Source organism: Paramormyrops kingsleyae, chromosome 13 (genome assembly GCF_048594095.1).
Source record: "Paramormyrops kingsleyae isolate MSU_618 chromosome 13, PKINGS_0.4, whole genome shotgun sequence".
NCBI classification, from domain to species: domain Eukaryota; kingdom Metazoa; phylum Chordata; class Actinopteri; order Osteoglossiformes; family Mormyridae; genus Paramormyrops; species Paramormyrops kingsleyae.
This window is the reverse complement of record NC_132809.1, coordinates 18,384,849-18,399,468: the sequence shown is the minus strand read 5'-3', so window position 1 is coordinate 18,399,468 and position 14,620 is coordinate 18,384,849. Positions and strand designations below refer to the sequence as shown.

The 14,620-nt window shown below is 44.0% G+C and overlaps 1 protein-coding gene and 1 long non-coding RNA gene across 4 annotated transcripts in view; both read left to right on the top strand.

Annotated features, from left to right (window-relative positions):
• LOC111846797 (CD276 antigen-like) overlaps positions 1–2,385 on the top strand; it is a 39,884-nt gene extending 37,499 nt beyond the window's left edge. For all 3 annotated transcript variants that reach the window (XR_011982265.1, XM_023817382.2, XM_023817381.2), the window contains one exon: positions 1,859–2,385. The gene's annotated coding sequence lies outside the window, so the exon portion shown is untranslated. The remainder of the gene's footprint in view (positions 1–1,858) is intronic.
• Positions 2,386–7,899: 5,514 nt separating this feature from the next.
• On the top strand, positions 7,900–13,249 carry LOC111846798 (uncharacterized). Its single transcript, XR_002838955.2, has 3 exons — positions 7,900–9,505; positions 10,272–10,411; positions 12,912–13,249. It is a non-coding gene; the product is annotated as an uncharacterized lncRNA (long non-coding RNA).
• Positions 13,250–14,620: the final 1,371 nt, after the last annotated feature.

The following is a 14,620-nucleotide window of genomic DNA, read 5'->3' as shown; positions in this document are numbered from 1 at the left end:
GGTGGGGTAACTGTACGCCTGTGTCTGAGCATGGTCGATGGAGCCTGAATGGAGGAATCGGGACGTAGAATCGGGTGGGGTAGCTGTACGCCCGTGTCTGAACATGGTCGATGGAGCCTAAATAGAGGAATAGGGACATAGAATCGGGTGGGATAGCTGTACGCCCGTGTCTGAGCATGGTTGATGGAGCCTGATGGAGGAATCGGCTGAGGTAGCAGAGCATGGTCGACATCCCCTCTCTTTGGAGTGTTCCTGAGGACACGGAGAACATGTAGTAGGAAAGTATATAAAATTGTTATGGTTTGTGGCTCTTTATGTGCAGGTTCACTTGTTTTGGATCAATCTTTCATTTGTCAGTCTGAACTGAAATCTTCAGAACATAAACAGATAGATGATGATTCTCTTGCAATATAATGGTCAGGCCTGTAGTATTCTGTCTGTTTTTGTGTCCTTCTGATACAATATTAAATGTCAGCGTGGAAAATCTGGGAGACACTGGAAGAGAGGAAACTAAATCTCAAGAAAATGTGAGGGTCTGCAGTCCAAACTGACTGCCACCCCCCACCCCAGGTATGAAATAGGTGTGCTTGTATTATTACAACCAAAGTTAGGATCACTCCTGTGGTCATTCGGCTATAGTGTATCTATTATTAAAAGCGTATATTAGATAACCCGCTTTGATGAACAGGAAGGTGGTAGACGTCTCCGCATTTGCACAGAACTGCACAGGTTTTTAAATGGAGGTTTTCCTTGGGGGGCAGTGAAATGTGACGGTTCGGTCCATGCAGATGAGGGAGCAGAGGATGCATGGCGGACTTCCTCATTACCCAAAGCACACTGCACTCCAGCTGCTTTCTAAGCACCCCTGTGTCCCTGTGCCTGTAAATTAGCATGCGCCCCTTGTGGTACAGATCCTGCCACATGTCAGCGTTTATCCCAGATTCGTGCTTAGTCTCATGTTGATGCCAGGTCCTAATTTGCTGGGTGGGCAGCCATATATCTGTAGAGTGCCCCCTTCAGGGTGCAGTGGAGAGTACAGACTAAAAAAGGTTGGCTAAGTAGGGCAATTTTTGTTGTATCCACAATCTATGGGTACAACACAATTAATCTATTAAATCTTCCTGTAGAAATTCCTGCGAAGTGGCTTTGTGTTGTACTGTATCCAGCGACCTACAGAGGATGTACCTCACTTTACTCACCCATTCTAATATGTTCAAGCACTGTAAGACTAATTAGAGGCGCTGCGACTCTCTGAGAGTTACGCATTGAGGGGACATTGCTCTGATCTGGATCACTTGTGTCCTGTGTTTCCCACACTGTCCCAAAGTGTCCCGCTGAGGCCAGCAGTGCTTTGAGTGCTGGAGCTTTTCTGAGGGTCAGCCTGCTTCCGCTCGAGGACAGAGTAGCAGAGGATTACTCCGAAACTGCAAGGCTTTCCTGCTGGGGGGGGGGGGAGGCTTATGAAGGTGACCGTGACCAGTTTTCAAGTCAGGTGCTATCACTTCCTTCCTGGTCCATTCACTGGCATTATAGCCGCTTTCGCCAGTGCCCGCTTGTGCAGGGCTTGAATTCATGCTAGTGAAGGCTGTCTGTAAGCTGGAGTTAAGGTGCTGTGAGTGTGATTATTTATCGATTGCTCCGTGTCAAAAGTAATGAAAGCAAATCTCCTTTAAAAGGCAGTTTTTTTTTAAGGCCTGTTATTTTGTTCTCTATGCCATGTGTTGGAGTGGCAACTCGCACAGGATGCCTCTGCTCTATCTGGGACAGCAGCGTCTCCTGGGCAGGTGGTTATGGGATGGGATACCTGTGCAGATCCTCTGCCTGCTTTTCCTCACGCTCTTCTCCTTCTTTGTTTCAGATTCGGTGGAAGAGGGTCTTCTGCACTCAGTGATGAAAAGAGGTTCTCTACTCACTGCCCCCGTTGCAAAACGCTGAAGTTGTAGAGGATCTGATGGACAGCCTGCTTTTGTGCCTTTTCAAACTCTCTGTTCAGCGAAACGCAGCTTTCACTGGGCAGCCTTTGTATGTTTCGCTTTTTTTTAGATCAGTCTGTCACTTTGAACAGGCAAACTGTTTCACCCAAAAGGAGCGGGCCTGGCAATATGGCTTAATTCTGCTGGTCCCCCTCCTCCCAGTCCTCCTCCTCTGCCTTCCACGGTAGGCTGAATACAAGCCCCTCATCTTAAAAGCACATCATTTTTGTCATTGTTGGGAGGTAGGGGACGAGCTGTGCCGCTGGGTGGCATTTTGGGATCGTGAGAAGTTTTAGGATGGCGAGGTGCTGACATCATACCTCTGATCAAAGCACAGTCTTATCTGCTTCTGAAAATATGCAGCTGATTTAACTGATAATGCGTGTAAACAATAAATAAATAAATAACCTGAGTAAGCTTCACGGGTCACTGTGGATAAGGACACCTTCGGTAATTCATCTTGTAAACGACTCTGAGATCTATGTCCTAGGAAATGAAGAAGCTCTGTGTCACTTATTAGTGTGTGTATCTGAAGATGGGACTTTCACCCCAGGGAAGCAAGCTCTTGCCAGTTAACCACTTCTTATGAAGTTGCCCCACACCGGTCCGTCTGCCTATGCACTCCTGTCTCCGTTCACTTAAAGAGTTAAAGGCAAAGCTTTTTGGTGTTTCGGTGTTCGATCAGGGTGTCATGCGCTCTGTCAGGGTTTAAAGTGCTACGATAAAGTAGAGTATCTTCTGTCTACTCATACCGTAATGCAGAAAGTATGGAAATTCCTTGAGAAAAATGTCAGGAAACCATCCATGAACATATGCGGCTCATTCACATTAGAGCCATTAAACCTGCATTAAATATCTAGCATGACCTCTTCCTACTGTAGCCTGTCAGGTTGGTGTCCATTTTTATTCTCAACTCGCCTTTCACTCTAATGACTAGAACCAATGGAAATTTATCATTTTGATCTGAATTCTTGTGTTTCACTGATGATTATGAGAAGTTTGACCTAACTCAGCAGTATTTAGTAATGTAGTTAAATCTCCTTTACCCTCACAGTGCCATCAGAACACGTGTATTAAATAGCTGTCAGTAAGTTGGATCAGTCACAAACAATGGGGTTGGATTCACAAACTGATCTGGGTTCAGTCCAAATCTCAACTCAGGGCCCCATGTTTCATATGTGGGGGAGAGTAATGGTCACCGGGGGGCACTGGAGCGTCTCATGCTCCAAGCCAGACGTTAGCATCCCCATGTTAGCTCTCGGCAGGTTGCTCTGAAATTAATTGCTTAATTAATTTAATCAAGCTACAGAGAGATAAGATGGGGGTTATAACCCATCACTGTTGACAGTGCAGCAGAAGCTGTTGCCTGAGAAAGCACCTTGAAAATTGAAAAATCAATGTACCAAGACAGGAGGACCAAACAGCGAAGCCTCTTTAATTGGGGGGGCCGTCAGGGTGAGCGCTGCCTTTTCAGATCTTATTCCTTTCCACTCTGCTCGTCCCCCCAGTCGCTGCAGTGGAAGCCTTGGAGCAGAATCCAGTACTCCACTGCACACGCTGTGTCTCTTGGTACCTAAATCATACCACACTCATTTATCCCAAGGCTTATGTTTCAGAGGAGCAAAAAGGTAGTGCATGACTTGGTCAGTGTACATGAGATAACATTCAGGGTAGCTTACTGTGAGGGTACTGTAATAGATTAACAGTGTGTTACAGATTTACTCAGCATGTTACAGAAGTAAACTGTGTTACAGATTGAAATAATGTGTTACAGATGTAATCGGTGTTATACATTTAATATGTGTGTTACAGATGCAATCAGTATGGTACAGACTTCAGTGCATTATAGATTAAATAAGTTTCTTATAGATTTAATCAGTGCATTACAGATGCAGTGTGTTACACCATTAATCAGTGCATTACAGATGCAGTGTGTTACACCATTAATCAGTGCATTACAGATGCAGTGTGTTACACCATTAATCAGTGCATTACAGATGCAGTGTGTTACACCATTAATCAGTGCTTTACAGATGCAGTGTGTTACACCATTAATCAGTGCTTTACAGATGCAGTGTGTTACACCATTAATCAGTGCTTTACAGATGCAGTGTGTTACACCATTAATCAGTGCTTTACAGATGCAGTGTGTTACACCATTAATCAGTGCATTACAGATGCAGTGTGTTACACCATTAATCAGTGCTTTACAGATGCAGTGTGTTACACCATTAATCAGTGCATTACAGATGCAGTGTGTTACACCATTAATCAGTGCTTTACAGATGCAGTGTGTTACACCATTAATCAGTGCATTACAGATGCAGTGTGTTACACCATTAATCAGTGCATTACAGATGCAGTGTGTTACACCATTAATCAGTGCATTACAGATGCAGTGTGTTACACCATTAATCAGTGCTTTACAGATGCTGTGTGTTACACCATTAATCAGTGCTTTACAGATGCAGTGTGTTACACCATTAATCAGTGCATTACAGATGCAGTGTGTTACACCATTAATCAGTGCTTTACAGATGCAGTGTGTTACACCATTAATCAGTGCATTACAGATGCAGTGTGTTACACCATTAATCAGTGCTTTACAGATGCAGTGTGTTACACCATTAATCAGTGCATTACAGATGCAGTGTGTTACACCATTAATCAGTGCTTTACAGATGCAGTGTGTTACACCATTAATCAGTGCATTACAGATGCAGTGTGTTACACCATTAATCAGTGCATTACAGATGCAGTGTGTTACACCATTAATCAGTGCATTACAGATGCAGTGTGTTACACCATTAATCAGTGCTTTACAGATGCTGTGTATTACACCATTAATCAGTGCTTTACAGATGCAGTGTGTTACACCATTAATCAGTGCATTACAGATGCAGTGTGTTACACCATTAATCAGTGCTTTACAGATGCAGTGTGTTACACCATTAATCAGTGCATTACAGATGCAGTGTGTTACACCATTAATCAGTGCATTACAGATGCAGTGTGTTACACCATTAATCAGTGCATTACAGATGCAGTGTGTTACACCATTAATCAGTGCATTACAGATGCAGTGTGTTACACCATTAATCAGTGCATTACAGATGCAGTGTGTTACACCATTAATCAGTGCTTTACAGATGCAGTGTATTACACCATTAATCAGTGCATTACAGATGCAGTGTGTTACACCATTAATCAGTGCTTTACAGATGCAGTGTGTTACACCATTAATCAGTGCTTTACAGATGCAGTGTGTTACACCATTAATCAGTGCTTTACAGATGCAGTGTGTTACACCATTAATCAGTGCATTACAGATGCAGTGTGTTACACCTTTAATCAGCGTGTTACAGATGTAATCAGTGCTTTAAAGATGCAATACGTGTGTCACAGATAAACAATGTGTTGCAGATTTAATCAGTGTGTTACAGGTTTAGTCAGCATGTTACCGGTTTAACCAGCTTGTTATAGATATAATCAGGGTGTAAGATTTAATCAGTGTCTTAAAGATTTAGTTAACATATTACAGATTTAATCAGCATGTTACAGAAGTAATAAGTGCATTACAGATGTAATCAGTGCGTTACAGATTATATCAGTACATGACAGATGCAATCAGTGCTTTACAGATACAATAAATGTGTCTCAGGTGTAAACAGTGTGTTACAGAATTAGTGCATTACAGATACAATAGGTGTCACTGATGTAAACAATGTGTTGCAGATGTAATCAGTGCATTACAGATGTATACAGTGAGTTGTAGAAGTAATCAGTGTGTTACAGATGCAATCAGTGTGTTACAGATTTAGTCATCATGTTACAGATTTTATCTGCGTGTGACTGATGCAATCAGCACTTTACATATGCAATATGTGTGTCACAATGTAAACAATGTGTTACAGATCTAATCAGTGCATTACAGATGTAAACTGTTACAGATTTAATCAGCGTGTTACAGATGTAAACTGTGTTACAGATTTAATCAGTGAGTTGCAGAAACACTGCATACAGCTGGTCTTTTACACTGGTTTGATGTTTTGTCCTTGATGTCACAGCTCAGATGAGCTGCATGTTCGGTACACAGTGTCCGGTGCTGTAATAGCATTTTGTTGTTGTCTGGGTGGCATCATCCTGCTGTCCCACTCAGCGGATGTGGCCTAGCCGGCCACTTCTTGTGGCTGGCTGTGTTTTCGTCCCCTACGCTAACCCCTTTCCCCTCGATCCCTTAGACGTGGTGCTTCTCACGGCAGATGGAGCAAAAGTTTATTCATGTATCAGCATGAATTATGAAACACTGTTAATGGCTACATTACAATTACCCAGGCCACTAATTTATAATTATACACATTTAACCTTTGGGTTCTTATTTGTGCCACTGTACTATAAATTTTAAGGGATTAATGGACTTACGGGAGGCACAGGGGCTCGGGGCTCAGCACACGTCCTGTCATAGGGGTGTGAATCTCGCTTCACCTGTGTTTGCCTGTGTGGAGTTTGCGTGTTCTCCCTGTGTCATGTGGGCTTCCTCCTACAGTCCAGTGCCAGGTAGTTAGCCTGGGGCTAACACCCTGCGCAAATAGGTAGTATAAGTAGAGTATGTATTTACAAGTTTTCTCACCACAGTGTAGGTACAGACTTCAAGAGTGGCCGAGGCCAACAAAACAAACAAAACAATCTATCACTCTACCTACCGAAGAGAAATGAAACAAGACAATCACTCCCATTATCTCCTAACCAAATATACAAAGAACTTGAAACAAAGGAAACGGCAGTCAGTCTTTACACTATACTGTACACTCAGAACGTCATCACCAAGGGCTAGGCAGGAACACAGGAAAAATGGTCGGTACACAGGAAAGGCAAATACAGAGACGAGCGACCAAAATCAGAGGCAAAGCAAAAAGTGATAAACTACAAAACAGAATAGAGTCGTACACAAGTAATAAGATGAGAATAAAGCAGAAGCAGAAGAGCAAACACCAGGAGCTGGAGGCTTTGGCGTCATCGGTCCTTTTCTGCATGGAACCTGGAGGATACGACATCCGATAGGCGGCAGGGGGTTTGGGGTAGCTCTGGCCAGAGAAAGCGAACCTTGGTCATGGGTGGCGTCTTTGGCGTATCACATAGGGTCTCACAGCAAACGGTACAGAAATTCGTATGTGTATCTCGTAACACAAGAGTCTTACAGCGCATAACAGTGTGTGTATCTGTCTGTGTCTGTACTTTTTTCATGCTCTCCCTCTGTCTGTGTCTGTGCTGTTTACATGCTCTCCCCCAGTCTGTGTCTGTGCTGTTTACATGCTCTCCCCCTGTCTGTGTCTGTGCTGTTCACATGCTCTCCCCCTGTCTGTGTCTGTGCTGTTTACATGCTCTCCCTCTGTCTGTGACTGTGCTGTTCACATGCTCTCCCCCTGTCTGTGTCTGTGCTGTTTACATGCTCTCCCTCTGTCTGTGACTGTGCTGTTCACATGCTCTCCCCCTGTCTGTGTCTGTGCTGTTTACATGCTCTCCCTCTGTCTGTGTCTGTGCTGTTTACATGCTCTCCCCTATCTGTGTCTGTGCTGTTTACATGCTCTCCCTCTGTCTGTGTCTGTGCTGTTTGCATGCTCTCCCTCTGTCTGTGTCTGTGCTGTATACATGCTCTCCCCCTGTCTGTGTCTGTGCTGTTTACATGCTCTCCCTCTGTCTGTGTCTGTGCTGTTTACATGCTCTCCCCCAGTCTGTGTCTGTGCTGTTTACATGCTCTCCCCCTGTCTGTGTCTGTGCTGTTCACATGCTCTCCCCCTGTCTGTGTCTGTGCTGTTTACATGCTCTCCCTCTGTCTGTGACTGTGCTGTTCACATGCTCTCCCCCTGTCTGTGTCTGTGCTGTTTACATGCTCTCCCTCTGTCTGTGACTGTGCTGTTCACATGCTCTCCCCCTGTCTGTGTCTGTGCTGTTTACATGCTCTCCCTCTGTCTGTGTCAGTGCTGTTTACATGCTCTCCCCCTATCTGTGTCTGTGCTGTTTACATGCTCTCCCTCTGTCTGTGTCTGTGCTGTTTGCATGCTCTCCCTCTGTCTGTGTCTGTGCTGTATACATACTCTCCCTCTGTCTGTGTCTGTGCTGTTTACATGCTCTCCCTCTGTCTGTGTCTGTGCTGTTTGCATGCTCTCCCTCTGTCTGTGTCTGTGCTGTATACATACTCTCCCTCTGTCTGTGTCTGTGCTGTTTACATGCTCTCCCTCTGTCTGTGTCTGTGCTATTTACATACTCTCCCTCTGTCTGTGACTGTGCTGTTCACATACTCTCCCTCTGTCTGTGTCTGTGCTGTTTACATGCTCTCCCTCTGTCTGTGTCTGTGCTGTTTACATACTCTCCCTCTGTCTGTGTCTGTGCTGTTTACATGCTCTCCCTCTGTGTATGTCACCCTACAGTCCCCACCTTGTCATGGACCTGTCCAGGCCGCAGCCCCTTTGTATGCCCTGTATTATCTGAGGTAAGCTCAAGTACTGAATACATGCAAAATAGATGGAGTATAATAGCATTAGCAACACTTCATTTAAATTTGAGCTTTTTTCATGCTATAGATGCCACATCGATTGTTTGTACTGGTGGCATGTTAACGCAAGAGAGCATGAGGCTTCAGGCTGTGTGTGTGCATGTGCTGCTTAATGCTGTTATTACGTTTGACAGGGAGATGTCTGTTTACCTCAAGAAACAATCAATGTTATTGACTTGGTTTTATTGTAGGGCGCCCGGGTCAAGAGCTGCCGCTCGGCTTCGGAGGAAAAGCACGATCAAATATTCCAGTGCTGGAATCCCACAGCTCCATTAATTCCAGTGTTATCGGCCAGTCACATGTTCACGTCACACTGCGGTATAAACACTGTCCATTGCAGCCAATTTAAAGTCCCAACAACTCACAAGAGTGGAGCACAGCCCTCATCGGGAATATTTTTTATTTGTGGGGATAACAGGGCTGCAGAGGAAGAACCTTTACGTCTGAAAGGTTAATGAGAAGGCCAAGGTTGCCTTGTGCGAAACCGAATTCAGCCCTGCTGGTCCGGTAGCGGAAAATTAGACAGCTATTTTTGTTTTTCTTCCCCATCTCCTTCCACGGTCATGGTGCAGTCTCCACTAATTAAACTGTTCTGCTCCACAGAGCTTCAGCCTTGTCCACAGGAGGCCGAATCTGTCTCGTTTCCATCATCTAACACATCCACTATAATTACTTTTGTTTACAGTGAAATTGGCCCAGTCCGATGCAAACGTGGCAAAGAGACAATGTCTGCTTGGATTTTGTGGAGTCCTTTCCCAGAGATGAATTAGGATGAATTACAGCTCATGGGAGTGCATGGCAAATCGCTCACGGTGGCAAGGACAGTCTCAGCACTGTCATCATGCTGCCACCCTCTGCCTGGCCTGCTGGCAGTCCAGCTTGGTCCTTCAGAAAGGACATGCAGGAGTCCCTTGTTCCTCGAGCTCTAAATGTCCCACCACAGGTTGGCGTACAGGAGCTGGAAATCACTTTTCCATAGGTAAGTGTGAAACACAAAAAGTCCATCTTTAAAACAGTGATTAATGAATCCCGGTTATCCCTACCCATGCCTACCAAAAACCTCAAAGACCTCAAATAGCTATAATAGCTATTCTGCCACTAATGCCTGTCCTCAGACCTTCCCAGATTTGTTGACCTGTCTCTTTAAATGTGCTTTGAATTATAATTGACCACAGAACCCTAAAAGCCCCCAATTCTCAGACACAGTCCCTTAAACACATTTACAGCAGTGATTCTCTCTTTTCGGGACAGGAATGTCTTGTGTTCTTTAGTACTTTGAGGGTTAGTTTTGACTGCAGACCCCCCTGTTTCAAGTCATCTTCCATTTCCGAAGACCAGTTCCAATACTCAAGAACAGAAATACAGAGGACGGTAAAAATCCCCAGATGTCGTTCATGCTCCTCCCCAAATGAGACAAATCCCATGATTCATTGTATCCCAAGTTTGTTCTTGGGAAGCAAGTTAGCAGGACAGGTCTTTCCAAGACCACAAGTACAATCTTTGCAATCTTGGTATTGAGAAACACCCAGTATTTTGGTTTACAAGTCAATAAACAGCCACCAATACACTTCTCTGAGGCGTTTTGTATGGACAGTGCTGTTCATTACTGCTCTGTACTAAACATCGTAGTCAATCTCGAGCACCTGAGCAGATGCCTACATATACCTCCAGTCTTATTTTGGGCAACTACTAGGTGAAGCCTACTCAGAAGAATAAATCTTCTCAATGATCCCATTTTGTTCCAGGCATTGGAGTTCAGCAGAAACCGTGTCTCGGACTGAGATGAGTAAGCGTCTCAGCTTTCACTGAATAGGTGCAACATCTGGATGTACAATCACTTTATACGAACTCCTGAGGACTGGACCTAGGCTGAAGTGTAATACTGGTAAGTGGAGTTTCTGGAACAGATTAACCTCCGGAAATTTGGAGTCCAATCACCAAATGCATTCCTAAGATTGAGCTTCTAGGTCTCACAATGAAGAACTTAGTACATGCTGTTCTGTCTAACATGCAACTTCAGCAGTAAGACATCCTGTGACATCCCACCTCTGTCTTGCGTATGTCACCAGCTGTGCTTGTCGTTTAGTTAATGTGTATTTGAGGAAACTGTCTCTGCAAACATGTTCAGGAAGGATAGAAACTGCAAACCCAGTGGCACAGGGTTGGTTGTGTGAAGCAGCAGTATACACACTGCACATCAGGCATTTCTGTGCACACTGACCACTGTCCCTTCAAGTACAGTGATTTCATTCACCGTTTTAGATGCAGAATGACAAACTATTAAAATTTTCCATTTTTACCACACACTTTACATTTTGCAAATTTAGTAAGGCAGAATGAGCGATTTGCAACATGGCTGACAGTCACAGCGATAGTGATAGGTAGTAACTGATGACATCGTCATTTCGCTTTGGTCTGTCTTTGCGTTGTACAGCATGCTTTTTAATGTACTGTGTCTGCACAGCATTCACATGCTTCATATCCCCTGTGGTCTTTATTTTTGCTTCAGTTATTTCAGATTCAGTTTGTTTAGCTAGTACAAGCCTTTTATCCTACGTTAAATCTTGTCCAAGCAGCAGTTGTTTGCATATGTGAGGTACACAGGTTTTTTCAACAATTTGGTCATGTTTCATTTTACTTTGTAAACCTCTGAAACCGAAAGTAGCGAGTTGACATAACGCTGCGACATATTGGTCTGTAGACTGTCCAACTTGTTGAGCACATTGTCTGAACCAATACCTCTCTGCACCGACATTCACTCTTGGGTTGAAAAATGTTTCCAGAATTCTCATACTGCCTTCATAAGTATCTGCATTTAGTCACAAATTATTGTAAATTTGCTGTCCTGTTACCAAGCAATAAATGAACAGAGCTATTTTCAGCACGTCGGAAGGCTCTTCCTCACCGGTGGTTAGTATGAAGCTGTTGAAAAGGTTTTTTTTCCACACAGTAAAAGTAAGTTTAGGTCTTCCTGGACACTCCAGAAAAGCAGAAGGCGGATGCTAAGAAAAACACACCATCCTTGTCGGCAATTTATTATGTATCAGTGGAAGTCCATTTAATAAAAGACACTTGTAGAGGTACTGGACATCATTACACCATAGCTGCAAGGTCTCGGTCTTGCCTCACTATTCTCCCATGCATGTGGGCCTACTGCTCCGCAGCATTTATACAGTATAAAAGCTCATAGTCGCTGGCAAGTACAGCAGAGCATTCTTTATTTATGATAATTCATAATAAATACTGTGAATGATCTACTGTGTTTAACATGTATGTGAAATTATTTCACATAAATTATATTTCACATAATTCACATTCATATCAAGTGGTAGAGTCTTATAAATAAGTGGACATTTACGTATGTAAGCTGTACATGCATATGTTGAGTAGGCTGTTGGAACACTGATTACACATCATTGAGGATCCCAGTTGCTTGTGGAAAATGCTCTTCCTTGGCCTTTCTGAGCTGCCTGCAGGCGGTGCCACAGCGTTTCCCTGACCTCAGCACAGAGAAGAGGGCATTGGAATGGCTGCGATTCTTAATGATCTTCATGGCCTTGGACCTGCATCATTTGATGTAGCTGATCTGAAGGTTTCACAGTGTGTGTCCGATTGATCCTTCAGCTTAACGCACAGAACTATGCACTTTTCATGTTGTAACATAACCATATTACCATATTCCTGTGAGACAGCAAACCCAGTAGTATTATTGCAGATGAAATAATGTTATCGTAGCTGTTACGGCGCGTGCCGCACGGAGCGGGGAATCAGGCGAATGGAAGCCAGGGATCGGGGAATACGGAGTTTAATGCCAAACACACAGAGCACAAAGCACGCAACAAAACAACGTCAATGACCAGACTGGGGATACAAACGGAAACGCGGACTAAATACACTGAACTAATGACAACAATCCGAAACAGCTGTAAAACACTGGGATTCCACATGAGGTTAACGAGGGGGCGTGGCACACAGTAGGATCGGACGGAGCGGGGCATGACAGTAGCCACCGGGGAACGTGGCTGCCAGGTTATCTGGAGGATTCTGAAAGATCAGGTGTTTCTGCCATCACTTGCAGTTCGTTACATGGAGCAAAAGACAGTTGCTCGGTTTACACCTATAGGACAGTTTACTTGGTTAGTCAAGGTCAGCAGGGTTTGCTAAAATATGTGGTAAGAAAAAACGACGCCACACTGAATGAAAGTTTAAACATGCGTACTTCAGTGTTTTTAAAGATGCCCAAACTCACTTGTGACATCTACCAAAAAGACCTCAGCATCTAGGTGGGAAGGATGTGGGGCTTTAGGAGACAACAAGGGGTCGATGAAGGAGCTCTGTACTGAACGCCTGCACACCTCCTAATTACGGCTCTTTTTGCATCACAGACGCCACTTCGTCTCCGGAGATGGACGGCTATGCAGACACAGACAGCTGGCCTCCTTTGCCACAATATGTTTCTCAAAAGAAGAAAAGGCCCAGACAATGGAAGAGTCCTGAGCTTTCATCAGTGTGGTGCTGCACTTCCTCGTCATTTCATTCTTCGGCGGGGGGAGCCGGCGGGGTGGGGGGACGCAGATCACTCTTCTGTCTCAGGAAGAGCCAGACTGCGGCCCCCCCAGTCCATTTGTCCTGATGCTGTCCCAGACTGAAAAGGAAGCCTAATATACCTGAAGAGTCAGTCATACCAGCTCTGTGCATTGATGCATATACATACATGCATTCATGATATAGTAAATACTGTATATGTAGTAATATATACATATAGAATATTACAATATAGGTAATGTACATGTATATTATACTGTGTGTGTGTATATATACCTGTGTATTATATTAAAAACACAAAAAAATGTGTGTATATGTATATATGTGTATACACACAGTTTTTCATGTGTTTCTTATTGAGTTGAGCAGGACTGGTAATCAGATAGGCAACATAGGCAGCCAGCTAGGGCACCACTTCTGAGGGGGTACCGATTTGCCAGCCAATCTCAGTTTGCCTTGGAATGGGGGGGGGGGGGGGGGCGCTAGTGGGGACACTCGCCTGGGGCATCGCATGGGCTAGAGGCTGGAAGTAACTTTCTCTTGTACTTGTTCTTTGTGAATGAGGTTAAAGTTCTGTTACCGATGTTCTGTTAGCCTACTTACGCTGAGATTCTAGCATTGGATGGCTTGTGCTGTATTGGCCTGCATCCAAAATTAAATGAATGACACCTCTGGCGGGCAGTATTGGGTATGAGTATTATATCCCCCAGAATTGCACATTGTTTCCTTTGCGTACTGGGTCTTTGGCAAGGGCTAAGCTTCCCCTAGGCAGAGTAATCATACTGCCAGTCTAACATTATATTTTCAGCCTTCTATAATAATAGCAATGGTGAAAAATAATGTGAAGAGGGAGTATGTGTGGATGCCGGTGAGAGTGCTAGAGCACTATAATGATTCTTTAAGGGTGTGACAGTCACACCTGGTAAATCACATCCACCTGAGGACAGGGATGGAATGCCATGCCATCACAGAGAAACATGATGGATGGTGCCAAAGCTGCAGTATTTAATCGAAATTTAAGGAAAATTAAATTACATGTTAAGATTTTTTAGGTCACCACGAATTTTGTTATGGAGTTAATCTTAAGGGGATTTTAAAATATACAGATTTTTAATCAAATTTTGATTAATAACTTGTTTACTGACTGTATATCAACACATTGTTTATGAGCAGAAACTAAAGATACATATATTTCACAGAATTACTTATTTGTCCCAAAATCTGGCTCAGGCATGAGTTGCGGCGGGGGGGGGAGGGGGGTTCACTATTCTTACATTCCCACAGGATACCCTCATATTTCTGGTGATTACATATAGAAGACCTAAATGTCAACAGAAAATGGCTGAATCACAGGGTGACGGCATGGGCAGGGCAGGACAGCCCTGGTGGAGATTAGCTTGGCCTCCGTGCCTTTTGATGGTGTAACTGTATCAGCGTAATGCTCTGCACCCTTTTCTCCTCAGGAGATCACAGGGCTAATTTACACATCACACACAGGCCTCTCTGTCATCTCAGAAAAAATGCATGCAGGACGCTGGGACTTTCCGTT